Here is a 15,613-nt window from a genome sequence, read left to right on the forward strand (position 1 = left end):
AATAAGGGACTGTTGACATCACAAACTGGGGAATACAGCGCTACTTGCTAGATGGGGGACAGGTGAAGGACAACACACGAATGAATGTGTCCTCGGTCTATCAAGTAGCGCAGTATTCCACAGTATGATCAACCAACTGGCCCCCGTGTTTTCATTGTTGACATTACAAAATCAATGTGAAAAGCCCTTCATTGTTTGTCAGCCAATTGCAGAAAGGCTCAAAGGAAGTTTCCGAACCAGCATACAAAGAGCTTCACTTCTAATTTTTTTTTTTTTTGCAAAGTCACATTATGCGGGCCAAGCAGGAGTCTCATGGCCCTACTGCGAGGCCACTTTCCATGCGATTACCAGTTCATAGCGGGTTTGAAAAGACATATGTACTCAGATTTTTTTTTTTACACAATGAAGCAGCCGTGCTTATTTCACAGTAGCAATAAGGGACCGTTGACATCACAAACTGGGGAATACAGCTCTACTTGCTAGATGGGGGACAGGTGAAGGACAACACACGAATGAATGTGTCCCCGGTCTATCAAGTAGCGCCGTATTCCCCAGTATGATCAACCAACTGGCCCGCGTGTTTTCATTGTTGACATTACAAAATCAATGTGAAAAGCCCTTCATCGTTTGTCAGCCAATTGCAGAAAGGCTCAAAGGAAGTTTCCGAACCAGCATACAAAGAGCTTCACTTCTAATCTTTTTTTTTTTTTGCAAAGTCACATTATGCGGGCCAAGCAGGAGTCTCATGGCCCTACTGCGAGGCCACTTTCCATGCGATTACCAGTTCATAGCGGGTTTGAAAAGACATATGTACTCAGATTTTTTTTTTTTACACAATGAAGCAGCCGTGCTTATTTCACAGTAGCAATAAGGGACCGTTGACATCACAAACTGGGGAATACAGCTCTACTTGCTAGATGGGGGACAGGTGAAGGACAACACACGAATGAATGTGTCCCCGGTCTATCAAGTAGCGCCGTATTCCCCAGTATGATCAACCAACTGGCCCCCGTGTTTTCATTGTTGACATTACAAAATCAATGTGAAAAGCCCTTCATTGTTTGTCAGCCAATTGCAGAAATGCTCAAAGGAAGTTTCCGAACCAGCATACAAAGAGCTTCACTTCTAATTTTTTTTTTTTGCAAAGTCACATTATGCAGGCCAAGCAGGAGTCTCATGGCCTACTGCGAGGCCGCTTTCCATGCACTTGCCAGTTCATAGCGGGTTTGAAAAGACATATGTACTCAGATTTTTTTTTTTACACAATGAAGCAGCCGTGCTTATTTCACAGTAGCAATAAGGGACTGTTGACATCACAAACTGGGGAATACAGCTCTACTTGCTAGATGGGGGACAGGTGAAGGACAACACACGAATGAATGTGTCCCCGGTCTATCAAGTAGCGCCCTATTCCCCAGTATGGTCAACCAACTGGCCCCCGTGTTTTCATTGTTGACATTACAAAATCAATGTGAAAAGCCCTTCATTGTTTGTCAGCCAATTGCAGAAAGGCTCAAAGGAAGTTTCCGAACCAGCATACAAAGAGCTTCACTTCTAATTTTTTTTTTTTGCAAAGTCACATTATGCGGGCCAAGCAGGAGTCTCATGGCCCTACTGCGAGGCCACTTTCCATGCGATTACCAGTTCATAGCGGGTTTGAAAAGACATATGTACTCAGATTTTTTTTTTTACACAATGAAGCAGCCGTGCTTATTTCACAGTAGCAATAAGGGACCGTTGACATCACAAACTGGGGAATACAGCTCTACTTGCTAGATGGGGGACAGGTGAAGGACAACACACGAATGAATGTGTCCCCGGTCTATCAAGTAGCGCCGTATTCCCCAGTATGATCAACCAACTGGCCCGCGTGTTTTCATTGTTGACATTACAAAATCAATGTGAAAAGCCCTTCATTGTTTGTCAGCCAATTGCAGAAAGGCTCAAAGGAAGTTTCCGAACCAGCATACAAAGAGCTTCACTTCTAATTTTTTTTTTTTTTGCAAAGTCACATTATGCAGGCCAAGCAGGAGTCTCATGGCCTACTGCGAGGCCGCTTTCCATGCACTTGCCAGTTCATAGCGGGTTTGAAAAGACATATGTACTCAGATTTTTTTTTTTACACAATGAAGCAGCCGTGCTTATTTCACAGTAGCAATAAGGGACTGTTGACATCACAAACTGGGGAATACAGCGCTACTTGCTAGATGGGGGACAGGTCAAGGACAAGACACGAATGAACGTGTCCTCGGTCTATCAAGTAGCGCAGTATTCCACAGTATGATCAACCAACTGGCTCCCGTGTTTTCATTGTTGACATTACAAAATCAATGTGAAAAGCCCTTCATTGTTTGTCAGCCAATTGCAGAAAGGCTCAAAGGAAGTTTCCGAACCAGCATACAAAGAGATTCACTTCTAATTTCTTTTTTTTTTGCAAAGTCACATTATGCAGGCCAAGCAGGAGTCTCATGGCCTACTGCGAGGCCGCTTTCCATGCACTTGCCAGTTCATAGCGGGTTTGAAAAGACATATGTACTCAGATTTTTTTTTTTACACAATGAAGCAGCCGTGCTTATTTCACAGTAGCAATAAGGGACTGTTGACATCACAAACTGGGGAATACAGCGCTACTTGCTAGATGGGGGACAGGTGAAGGACAACACACGAATGAATGTGTCCTCGGTCTATCAAGTAGCGCAGTATTCCACAGTATGATCAACCAACTGGCCCCCGTGTTTTCATTGTTGACATTACAAAATCAATGTGAAAAGCCCTTCATTGTTTGTCAGCCAATTGCAGAAAGGCTCAAAGGAAGTTTCCGAACCAGCATACAAAGAGCTTCACTTCTAATTTTTTTTTTTTTTGCAAAGTCACATTATGCGGGCCAAGCAGGAGTCTCATGGCCCTACTGCGAGGCCACTTTCCATGCGATTACCAGTTCATAGCGGGTTTGAAAAGACATATGTACTCAGATTTTTTTTTTTTACACAATGAAGCAGCCGTGCTTATTTCACAGTAGCAATAAGGGACCGTTGACATCACAAACTGGGGAATGCAGCTCTACTTGCTAGATGGGGGACAGGTGAAGGACAACACACGAATGAATGTGTCCCCGGTCTATCAAGTAGCGCCGTATTCCCCAGTATGATCAACCAACTGGCCCGCGTGTTTTCATTGTTGACATTACAAAATCAATGTGAAAAGCCCTTCATCGTTTGTCAGCCAATTGCAGAAAGGCTCAAAGGAAGTTTCTGAACCAGCATACAAAGAGCTTCACTTCTAATTTTTTTTTTTTTTTTGCAAAGTCACATTATGCGGGCCAAGCAGGAGTCTCATGGCCCTACTGCGAGGCCACTTTCCATGCGATTACCAGTTCATAGCGGGTTTGAAAAGACATATGTACTCAGATTTTTTTTTTTTACACAATGAAGCAGCCGTGCTTATTTCACAGTAGCAATAAGGGACCGTTGACATCACAAACTGGGGAATACAGCTCTACTTGCTAGATGGGGGACAGGTGAAGGACAACACACGAATGAATGTGTCCCCGGTCTATCAAGTAGCGCCGTATTCCCCAGTATGATCAACCAACTGGCCCCCGTGTTTTCATTGTTGACATTACAAAATCAATGTGAAAAGCCCTTCATTGTTTGTCAGCCAATTGCAGAAATGCTCAAAGGAAGTTTCAGAACCAGCATACAAAGAGCTTCACTTCTAATTTTTTTTTTTTGCAAAGTCACATTATGCAGGCCAAGCAGGAGTCTCATGGCCTACTGCGAGGCCGCTTTCCATGCACTTGCCAGTTCATAGCGGGTTTGAAAAGACATATGTACTCAGATTTTTTTTTTTACACAATGAAGCAGCCGTGCTTATTTCACAGTAGCAATAAGGGACTGTTGACATCACAAACTGGGGAATACAGCTCTACTTGCTAGATGGGGGACAGGTGAAGGACAACACACGAATGAATGTGTCCCCGGTCTATCAAGTAGCGCCCTATTCCCCAGTATGGTCAACCAACTGGCCCCCGTGTTTTCATTGTTGACATTACAAAATCAATGTGAAAAGCCCTTCATTGTTTGTCAGCCAATTGCAGAAAGGCTCAAAGGAAGTTTCCGAACCAGCATACAAAGAGCTTCACTTCTAATTTTTTTTTTTTTTGCAAAGTCACATTATGCGGGCCAAGCAGGAGTCTCATGGCCCTACTGCGAGGCCACTTTCCATGCGATTACCAGTTCATAGCGGGTTTGAAAAGACATATGTACTCAGATTTTTTTTTTTACACAATGAAGCAGCCGTGCTTATTTCACAGTAGCAATAAGGGACCGTTGACATCACAAACTGGGGAATACAGCTCTACTTGCTAGATGGGGGACAGGTGAAGGACAACACACGAATGAATGTGTCCCCGGTCTATCAAGTAGCGCCGTATTCCCCAGTATGATCAACCAACTGGCCCGCGTGTTTTCATTGTTGACATTACAAAATCAATGTGAAAAGCCCTTCATTGTTTGTCAGCCAATTGCAGAAAGGCTCAAAGGAAGTTTCCGAACCAGCATACAAAGAGCTTCACTTCTAATTTTTTTTTTTTTTGCAAAGTCACATTATGCAGGCCAAGCAGGAGTCTCATGGCCTACTGCGAGGCCGCTTTCCATGCACTTGCCAGTTCATAGCGGGTTTGAAAAGACATATGTACTCAGATTTTTTTTTTACACAATGAAGCAGCCGTGCTTATTTCACAGTAGCAATAAGGGACTGTTGACATCACAAACTGGGGAATACAGCGCTACTTGCTAGATGGGGGACAGGTGAAGGACAACACACGAATGAATGTGTCCTCGGTCTATCAAGTAGCGCAGTATTCCACAGTATGATCAACCAACTGGCCCCCGTGTTTTCATTGTTGACATTACAAAATCAATGTGAAAAGCCCTTCATTGTTTGTCAGCCAATTGCAGAAAGGCTCAAAGGAAGTTTCCGAACCAGCATACAAAGAGCTTCACTTCTAATTTTTTTTTTTTTTGCAAAGTCACATTATGCGGGCCAAGCAGGAGTCTCATGGCCCTACTGCGAGGCCACTTTCCATGCGATTACCAGTTCATAGCGGGTTTGAAAAGACATATGTACTCAGATTTTTTTTTTTTACACAATGAAGCAGCCGTGCTTATTTCACAGTAGCAATAAGGGGCCGTTGACATCACAAACTGGGGAATACAGCTCTACTTGCTAGATGGGGGACAGGTGAAGGACAACACACGAATGAATGTGTCCCCGGTCTATCAAGTAGCGCCGTATTCCCCAGTATGATCAACCAACTGGCCCGCGTGTTTTCATTGTTGACATTACAAAATCAATGTGAAAAGCCCTTCATTGTTTGTCAGCCAATTGCAGAAAGGCTCAAAGGAAGTTTCCGAACCAGCATACAAAGAGCTTCACTTCTAATTTTTTTTTTTTTTTTTGCAAAGTCACATTATGCAGGCCAAGCAGGAGTCTCATGGCCCTACTGCGAGGCCACTTTCCATGCGATTACCAGTTCATAGCGGGTTTGAAAAGACATATGTACTCAGATTTTTTTTTTTACACAATGAAGCAGCCGTGCTTATTTCACAGTAGCAATAAGGGCCCGTTGACATCACAAACTGGGGAATACAGCTCTACTTGCTAGATGGGGGAGAGGTCAAGGAGAAGACACGAATGAACGTGCCCTCGGTCTATCAAGTAGCGCAGTATTCCACAGTATGATCAACCAACTGGCCCCCGTGTTTATATTGTTGACATTACAAAATCAATGTGAAAAGCCCTTCATTGTTTGTCAGCCAATTGCAGAAAGGCTCAAAGGAAGTTTCCGAACCAGCATACAAAGAGCTTCACTTCTAATTTTTTTTTTTTTTTTGTTGCGAAGTCACATTATGCAGGCCAAGCAGGAGTCTCATGGCCCTACTGCGAGGCCACTTTCCATGCGATCACCAGTTCATAGCGGGTTTGAAAAGACATATGTACTGAGATTTTTTTTTTTTTTTTTACACAATGAAGCAGCCGTGCTTATTTCACAGTAGCAATAAGGGACCGTTGACATCACAAACTGGGGAATACAGCGCTACTTGCTAGATGGGGGACAGGTCAAGGACAAGACACGAATGAACGTGTCCTCGGTCTATCAAGTAGCGCAGTATTCCACAGTATGATCAACCAACTAGCTCCCGTGTTTTCATTGTTGACATTACAAAATCAATGTGAAAAGCCCTTCATTGTTTTTCAGCCAATTGCAGAAAGGCTCAAAGGAAGTTTCCGAACCAGCATACAAAGAGCTTCACTTCTAATTTTTTTTTTTTGCAAAGTCACATTATGCAGGCCAAGCAGGAGTCTCATGGCCCTACTGCGAGGCCACTTTCCATGCGATTACCAGTTCATAGCGGGTTTGAAAAGACATATGTAATCAGATCTTTTTTTTACACAATGAAGCAGCCGTGCTTATTTCACAGTAGCAATAAGGGACCGTTGACATCACAAACTGGGGAATACAGCTCTACTTGCTAGATGGGGGACAGGTGAAGGACAACACACGAATGAATGTGTCCCCGGTCTATCAAGTAGCGCCGTATTCCCCAGTATGGTCAACCAACTGGCCCCCGTGTTTTCATTGTTGACATTACAAAATCAATGTGAAAAGCCCTTCATTGTTTGTCAGCCAATTGCAGAAAGGCTCAAAGGAAGTTTCCGAACCAGCATACAAAGAGCTTCACTTCTAATTTTTTTTTTTTTTGCAAAGTCACATTATGCGGGCCAAGCAGGAGTCTCATGGCCCTACTGCGAGGCCACTTTCCATGCGATTACCAGTTCATAGCGGGTTTGAAAAGACATATGTACTCAGATTTTTTTTTTACACAATGAAGCAGCCGTGCTTATTTCACAGTAGCAATAAGGGACCGTTGACATCACAAACTGGGGAATACAGCTCTACTTGCTAGATGGGGGACAGGTGAAGGACAACACACGAATGAATGTGTCCCCGGTCTATCAAGTAGCGCCGTATTCCCCAGTATGATCAACCAACTGGTCCCCGTGTTTTCATTGTTGACATTACAAAATCAATGTGAAAAGCCCTTCATTGTTTGTCAGCCAATTGCAGAAAGGCTCAAAGGAAGTTTCCGAACCAGCATACAAAGAGCTTCACTTCTAATTTTTTTTTTTTTTTGCAAAGTCACATTATGCGGGCCAAGCAGGAGTCTCATGGCCCTACTGCGAGGCCACTTTCCATGCGATTACCAGTTCATAGCGGGTTTGAAAAGACATATGTACTCAGATTTTTTTTTTTTACACAATGAAGCAGCCGTGCTTATTTCACAGTAGCAATAAGGGACCGTTGACATCACAAACTGGGGAATACAGCTCTACTTGCTAGATGGGGGACAGGTGAAGGACAACACACGAATGAATGTGTCCCCGGTCTATCAAGTAGCGCCGTATTCCCCAGTATGATCAACCAACTGGCCCCCGTGTTTTCATTGTTGACATTACAAAATCAATGTGAAAAGCCCTTCATTGTTTGTCAGCCAATTGCAGAAATGCTCAAAGGAAGTTTCCGAACCAGCATACAAAGAGCTTCACTTCTAATTTTTTTTTTTTTGCAAAGTCACATTATGCAGGCCAAGCAGGAGTCTCATGGCCCTACTGCGAGGCCACTTTCCATGCGATTACCAGTTCATAGCGGGTTTGAAAAGACATATGTACTCAGATTTTTTTTGTTACACAATGAAGCAGCCGTGCTTATTTCACAGTAGCAATAAGGGACCGTTGACATCACAAACTGGGGAATACAGCTCTACTTGCTAGACGGGGGACAGGTCAAGGACAAGACACGAATGAACGTGTCCTCGGTCTATCAAGTAGCGCAGTATTCCCCAGTATGATCAACCAACTGGCCCCCGTGTTTTCATTGTTGACATTACAAAATCAATGTGAAAAGCCCTTCATTGTTTGTCAGCCAATTGCAGAAAGGCTCAAAGGAAGTTTCCGAACCAGCATACAAAGAGCTTCACTTCTAATTTTTTTTTTTTTTTTTGCAAAGTCACATTATGCAGGCCAAGCAGGAGTCTCATGGCCCTACTGCGCGGCCACTTTCCATGCGATTACCAGTTCATAGCGGGTTTGAAAAGACATATGTACTCAGATTTTTTTTTTTTTACACAATGAAGCAGCCGTGCTTATTTCACAGTAGCAATAAGGGACCGTTGACATCACAAACTGGGGAATACAGCTCTACTTGCTAGATGGGGGACAGGTCAAGGACAAGACACGAATGAACGTGTCCTCGGTCTATCAAGTAGCGCAGTATTCCACAGTATGATCAACCAACTGGCCCCCGTGTTTTCATTGTTGACATTACAAAATCAATGTGAAAAGCCCTTCATTGTTTGTCAGCCAATTGCAGAAAGGCTCAAAGGAAGTTTCCGAACCAGCATACAAAGAGCTTCACTTCTAATTTTTTTTTTTTTTTTTTTGCAAAGTCACATTATGCAGGCCAAGCAGGAGTCTCATGGCCCTACTGCGAGGCCACTTTCCATGCGATTACCAGTTCATAGCGGGTTTGAAAAGACATATATACTCAGATTTTTTTTTTTACACAATGAAGCAGCCGTGCTTATTTCACAGTAGCAATAAGGGACCGTTGACATCACAAACTGGGGAATACAGCTCTACTTGCTAGATGGGGGACAGGTGAAGGACAACACACCAATGAATGTGTCCCCGGTCTATCAAGTAGCGCCGTATTCCCCAGTATGATCAACCAACTGGCCCCCGTGTTTTCATTGTTGACATTACAAAATCAATGTGAAAAGCCCTTCATTGTTTGTCAGCCAATTGCAGAAAGGCTCAAAGGAAGTTTCCGAACCAGCATACAAAGAGCTTCACTTCTAATTTTTTTTTTTTTTGCAAAGTCACATTATGCAGGCCAAGCAGGAGTCTAATGGCCTACTGCGAGGCCGCTTTCCATGCACTTGCCAGTTCATAGCGGGTTTGAAAAGACATATGTACTCAGATTTTTTTTTTTACACAATGAAGCAGCCGTGCTTATTTCACAGTAGCAATAAGGGACCGTTGACATCACAAACTGGGGAATACAGCTCTACTTGCTAGATGCGGGACAGGTGAAGGACAACACACGAATGAATGTGTCCTCGGTCTATCAAGTAGCGCAGTATTCCACAGTATGATCAACCAACTGGCCCCCGTGTTTTCATTGTTGACATTACAAAATCAATGTGAAAAGCGCTTCATTGTTTGTCAGCCAATTGCAGAAAGGCTCAAAGGAAGTTTCCGAACCAGCATACAAAGAGCTTCACTTCTAATTTTTTTTTTTTTTGCAAAGTCACATTGTACAGGCCAAGCAGGAGTCTCATGGCCTACTGCGAGGCCGCTTTCCATGCACTTGCCAGTTCATAGCGGGTTTGAAAAGACATATGTACTGAGATTTTTTTTTTTACACAATGAAGCAGCCGTGCTTATTCCACAGTAGCAATAAGGGACCGTTGACATCACAAACTGGGGAATACAGCTCTACTTGCTAGATGGGGGACAGGTCAAGGACAAGACACGAATGAACGTGTCCTCGGTCTATCAAGTAGCGCAGTATTCCACAGTATGATCAACCAACTGGCCCCCGTGTTTTCATTGTTGACATTACAAAATCAATGTGAAAAGCCCTTCATTGTTTGTCAGCCAATTGCAGAAAGGCTCAAAGGAAGTTTCCGAACAGTCATACAGAAAGCTTCACTTCTAAATTTTTTTTTTTTTTGCAAAGTCACATTATGCAGGCCAAGCAGGAGTCTCATGGCCCTACTGCGAGGCCACTTCCCATGCGATTGCCAGTTCATAGCGGGTTTGAAAAGACATATTTACTCAGATCTTTTTTTTTTTACAGAATGAAGCAGCCGTGCTTATTTCACAGTAGCAATAAGGGACCGTTGACATGACAAACTGGGGAATACAGCGCTACTTGCTAGATGGGGGACAGGTGATGGACAACACACGAATGAATGTGTCCTCGGTCTATCAAGTAGCGCAGTATTCCACAGTATGATCAACCAACTGGCCCCCGTGTTTTCATTGTTGACATTACAATATCAATGTGAAAAGCCCTTCATTGTTTGTCAGCCGTATGCAGGAAGGCTCAAAGGAAGTTTCCGAACATAGTCAAAGAGCTCTACTTCTAATCCTTTTTTTTTTTTTTTTTGTCGCGAAGTCACATTATGCAGGCAAAGCAGGAGCCCTCGCCAACAGCAGCACCGGCAGGTCTCACAGCCCTGCTGTGAGGCGGCTTTCCATGCAATTACCGGTTCATGGCAGTTTTGAAAAGACGTAAGTACGGAGATTTTTTTTTTTGCACATTGAAGCAGCCGTGCTTAATTCACAGTAGCAATACGTGACAGTTGACATCAGAAAATCAATGTGAAATGTTTTAAAATTTTGCAGAACGGATGAACTGATTGAAAGAGAACCCTTCTTGTGCTGCTTAATGAGTATTTTAATATGTTCTGCCAGTTTGCTGGACAGCAGTTCGGATGAAAGTATTCTAAAACATACAAATCATGAATAACGTCATGACATGTGGGCTTTCAAAAAGTATTTGCTTTTAGTCTGAGTGCACAAAATGGCCAGCGTCGGGGGATTTGCTGAGCATTTAGGTCTCACACTGCAAAAAGGCATGCAAATGGCTATGATTTGCAACCAGGGAGCAACTTGATTGTGCAGTCATCAGCATGGCAATCTAGAGTACTCAGATATTGTACTTTGGGCTGCATGGATGTCATCTGCCAATAATTCTTCTTTTATGATAGTGTGCATTTATCATGCATCCTCACACTGATAGAGCTTCCTTGAGCTGTTTTATCTTGTCCATTAATGTCATCATCACGTTTATGACACAGTAGGTGACAGTTATCTAAATATCAAGCTAAACCATATTGGGGTGTTGTTCTGTACCAAAAGGAAACGATTTCTGCACTACGAATAATAATACATTTGACGAGTGTTAGCAAAAGTGAATGCGGTGTATTAATGTTGCTGCACACAAATATATAATACAGCACATGCATGCCTGAATGCTCTAGCTACACATTGTTTTGTGTTTCTGCGGCACCTTTGTGAACAGTCACATGTGGTAAAAGCTGTATACAGACTAGGCACAGACGTGAAGGCACTCCCATCTGTATGTCAGCACATTCTCAGATGCAGGCTATTCGAAACCAGTTGTTTCCACTAGATGCCATCGGTGCAGCCAAATGCGCCTCGGTTGAGCGCTGTAAATAGCCGTACTGGCAACTGTACCTATGGGCTATTATAAGTGTAACCAACTGGTCACCATCCCATAAGGCATCGTCATGTTCAAGAGTTGCCAGTATTACAGTAAAACGTGATAGGGCAGAATGTTTGTATATCAAATGTATATCCCATCATTCCTTTTATGTGCTTCCTTTTGTTACGCTTTATCTTCTAAAAGGGCAGTTGGTCTTGCTGTTAGGTAATGAGAACCTAGATGTGAAACAAGCATTCATTACATCCGAGGCGCTGCTTATTTCTTAGCAGCTCCAAGGAATCGAGCAGCATGCAATTGGCCAGCAGCTGTTCCTTTTAAGCCCACATTGTCGCAATACCTTTACAACTCGCAAGCTGTGACTGGGCTTTTTCATGTTGTCTGCTTTTAAACTGTGCTTGGCATATGCACAATATTGTATGGAATAGAACATGTCCTCGAAAAGAAAATCATTTCAGCTCTTCATTGCAACCCAGTCACACAATACTGTTTCCAGCTCGTCTTTAGGTAGCTTGATACCTTTTGCTGACAGACTATTTATCTTGATGCTATTAAAGAGCATGAAGTCAAGATCAGAAATGGTTTGGCAGTTTGTACTACACTTTTTGTTGCTCAACAATCTGTTCATGTCCCTTGATTTGCTCAGTGACATGACACCCAGTGTTTACTATATAAGAATGAGCTGACGAGAGGGCAACTCATATACTGACCAGTCAGCGCATCTCTTGAATGGACATCGAAGCTTTTTACCAGAGCCTCTTTCTTTTAGTTGTCCTTTTATGAAGCCAGAGGAAAGACAACCAAGCTTTGAAGGGGCTAAAAAGACTAGCAGAATGTCATGCCTGCTCACTACCTTGTTTACATTGTGGGATAGCATGTGCGGGTATGTCACTACTGGTCTCACCTTTTCTCTAGGCTCATCTGCACCAACTTCTACAGCCTGTCACTTCTGGGTGTCTTTTGTAACCCCTTTCAAAAGCAAACAATGGGCCCCAGCTGAAGTCAGCCTAGCCAATTGAATTTGAAAACTAGAATGGAGCTTGGGGACACATGACTTACTGATCACAGATTCACAAAAAAATAAATCAGTCACTCATTCCTTTCACTAAATTTTATCTATTTGAAAATCAATTAGAAGGAGCCCCTTTTTTAATGTGGAACAAAACAGCAGCATACCTGATTCATTGAGCACTCAGTGCTTTGCTTATACTTGCTGTTCAAATATTGCTATCAGCATACTTGCGTCAGCTTCCCTCACCAGCATTGCGTAGCAGGATCCTTGAGAAAAGGCGAGACTGGCAGTTATGCAATATCTACCTAAGCTGTCCCACAATTTGAACATTGCTGTGAGCATGCATGACAGTCCACTTCCCTCTTTATCTCCAATGAAGCTGTGGTCTTTGCTGTCACATCGGAAAAGGCGAAAGAGGTTTTGGTACCAACAATAGACGGTCATTCATGAAACATGCAGAAATGGTAGTGTACGAGTTTCACTCTCAAGCAGCCATTCCTATGCAGGACAAACTACGCACTGTGCAAATGAGGGAGTCTGGGAACTTCAGTGAAATATTGAGCAAAAGAAAATGGTCTCTAATTTACCACAGCACATTGGATCTTGTCCTGTGAGGTCCCATAAGGCATGCTGTGGTGATGTGTACTACTGTTATGAGCAGAAATACAGAATCGCAGAAACCTATTGAAGCCTTCTATATTAGCAAGAAAGGTAACCTGTGTGTCCGCAGTACTTATTTGCCATGGTGAAAGGCTCAGCACAACATTTTAAAAGTTCACTGTTATGCCACAGTTGATGCATTGATGCGTTCTTTGCACATGTGGTGGCAAAAAGCATATAATGCATACTTTTTTGCAAAAAGAGTAATTTGTTATTCACACTCTTTTACAATTTCTTCTATATGTGCTGTGCTTTTTGGCGCCCTTGAATGCTTCAGACGAATAACTAGCAGTTTTTCACAAGTCGTCATAGTTTGCATGAAGCTATTTCTTAAGTACTGCTGAATGTTTCAAATTAGAGGAAGTTGTGTTTGCATGTTGCTCTTCAGAGCGAACATCTAAAGCAGTAAAGCTGTGTGCATTGTTTCTGTGATGTCATTGCATTGTGGGATGCAAAGCAGGAAACAACTTGGATCTCGTATTCTTTTACAGAAGTGCTAAAAGCAATTCACTGATGATGACTGAGCCTTAAAAAGAGCAAAGCAGAGCTTTATTTTGAGTGCATGAATTTGACAGCTTCACTATTTTATAGGTAGAATGAGAGGAAGAAGAGGGTTTGCACGGTTGAAGAAGAACTGAACAAGGGTAAATGGGGTACGCCTTAGTTCACAGATGAGCCAACGTTTCGACAAGTGGACTTGTCTTCGTCTGGGCAAAGCGATCATCACTGGCAGGGGTTTAAATATGCTTTTGCTTCCGAATAAGAAAAGCTGGGGAGGGGAAAGTGGGTGCGAAGAAAGTAGGTGTGAAAAAGTGGGGAGGAGAGGATGGGTGAGAAGAAAGTGGGTTATGAAGTGAAAGAAAAAAAAAATTATTTTAAGTATGTATCTCAACCTGGAACCAGAGATCCTGTGGCCTGTGAAAGCGGCAGTACCAGGAAAAACCACAGTATCGGGCAGATGATTAGTCACCACTTAGGCGGGTTTGGTGCAGATACACCTTACAAAGGGACAGGCTTTGCGAAGGGCCCTGATAAAGCATATGTCTAAGGGGGACAATTCCTAAATCTTTCTACAAAGGTGGAGGGGGGGGGGGGAGAACCACAACTGACATGAAAAAAAAATATATTATTCATAAAAAAGTTTGAGGAGAAATTCAAGCAACAAGTGACAAGGAGAAAATGTGTTTAGAGGAACATGTAAGGTTATGCTATTATGGAAGGGATTAGAGTGTACATGTGGTGTGAATAAACTGTACAATTTACACTATGTGGGATTGTTTTCCCGAATAGTTATGATGCAGAGGAAATATACCTAAGGGATTCTAACGTTCCCTTAGATATATTTATTCCTGCTGGTTCCAATGCATATCTAATTCATAAATTTAGAACATTGGAACCAGCAGGAATATTTCTGGTGACTGATCATCTATCCTGTACAGTGGTTTTTCCTGGTACTGCCACTTTTACTTCTTTTGCAGGCCACAGAATCTGGTTCCAGGTTGAGATACATACTTAAAATTTTTTTTTGGGTCGGTTGTGGTTCACTGTGTGGTTATTATCCTGTGACTTTGTACTCCCCCTTTCCTCCCCCTACCTCTTAAGAATTGTCCCCCTAGATATATGCCTTATCAGGGCCGTTTGCATAGCCTGTCCCTTTGTAAGGCATATCTGTACCAAACCAGTTTAAGTGGTGACTAATCACCTACCCGGTATTGTAGTTTTTCCTTGTACTGCTGCTTTTACTTTTGCGGGCCACAGAATCCTTGGTTCCAAACTGATAAATACATACTGAAGATTTTTTTTTCTTTTTTGCTTTCACTTCATGACCCACTTTCTTCTCGCCCATCCTCTCCTCCCCACTCCTTCACACCTACTTTCTTTGCACCCACTTTCCCCTCCCCAGCTTTTCTTCTTCGGAAGCAAAAGCATATTTAAACCCCTGCCAGCGATGATCACTTTGCCCAGATGAAGACAAGTCCACTTGTCAAAACGTTGGCTCATCTGCGAACTGAGGTGTACCCCATTTACCCTTGTTCAGGTCTTCATACTATTTTATAGTCATTGGTATTGCTATTTTTCAGCAATTCTCGGCTTTCCCCGGGGGATTTCGTGTAGCAGAGGTGGCCAAGGATGAAAGAGGGATTCAGCTTCGAACATCTAGAGAAGCACCTGCTCAGGGCTCCGGAGTGGTTGAAAGCAGCAGGCATTGCTCAAAGCCAAAGGAAGAGGTGAGTGTTTTGTTGCTTCCTAACATTTCGAACTGTAACAATCATTTTTAAACCGACATTCTCAAAAATGTGACTGTTCACACTTTCCAGTCTGCTGTCCTTGTATTTAAAGTGCTGCATTTTTTATTGCCGAGTCTCCTGAGCATTTTCAGCAAAATGACATGTTAACGAGGCCAGTTGTGTCCAGACATCAGCTAAGGAACACTAGGCCAGTCATACCAAAACGATCACAGCAGTACTTTCACATGCCTGTATCTCAGCTCCGGTAAAAACATCAGACGTGGCTTGGTGGATGTCTTGATAAGGAGAGGCAGTGGGAACAGGTTATCAGAACGCTTACTCAGCAGTTCAGTGTGATAGGGAAGTACTGAATGTATTTATGGCTTCTGCCCACATGAC

The 15,613-nt window shown here is 42.9% G+C and overlaps 1 long non-coding RNA gene across 1 annotated transcript in view; it reads left to right on the plus strand.

Annotated features, from left to right (window-relative positions):
• Positions 1-15,126, plus strand: part of LOC146177193 (uncharacterized) — a 118,661-nt gene extending 103,535 nt beyond the window's left edge. The window contains exons 2-3 of the long non-coding RNA XR_014701273.1: positions 10,244-10,359; positions 15,068-15,126. This is a non-coding gene — a long non-coding RNA (uncharacterized LOC146177193). The remainder of the gene's footprint in view (positions 1-10,243; positions 10,360-15,067) is intronic.
• The last annotated feature ends 487 nt before the right edge of the window (positions 15,127-15,613 follow it).

The sequence above is a fragment of the Amblyomma maculatum genome, chromosome 10 (genome assembly GCF_055883805.1).
Source record: "Amblyomma maculatum isolate TAMU_Amacu chromosome 10, ASM5588380v1, whole genome shotgun sequence".
Lineage (NCBI taxonomy): Eukaryota > Metazoa > Arthropoda > Arachnida > Ixodida > Ixodidae > Amblyomma > Amblyomma maculatum.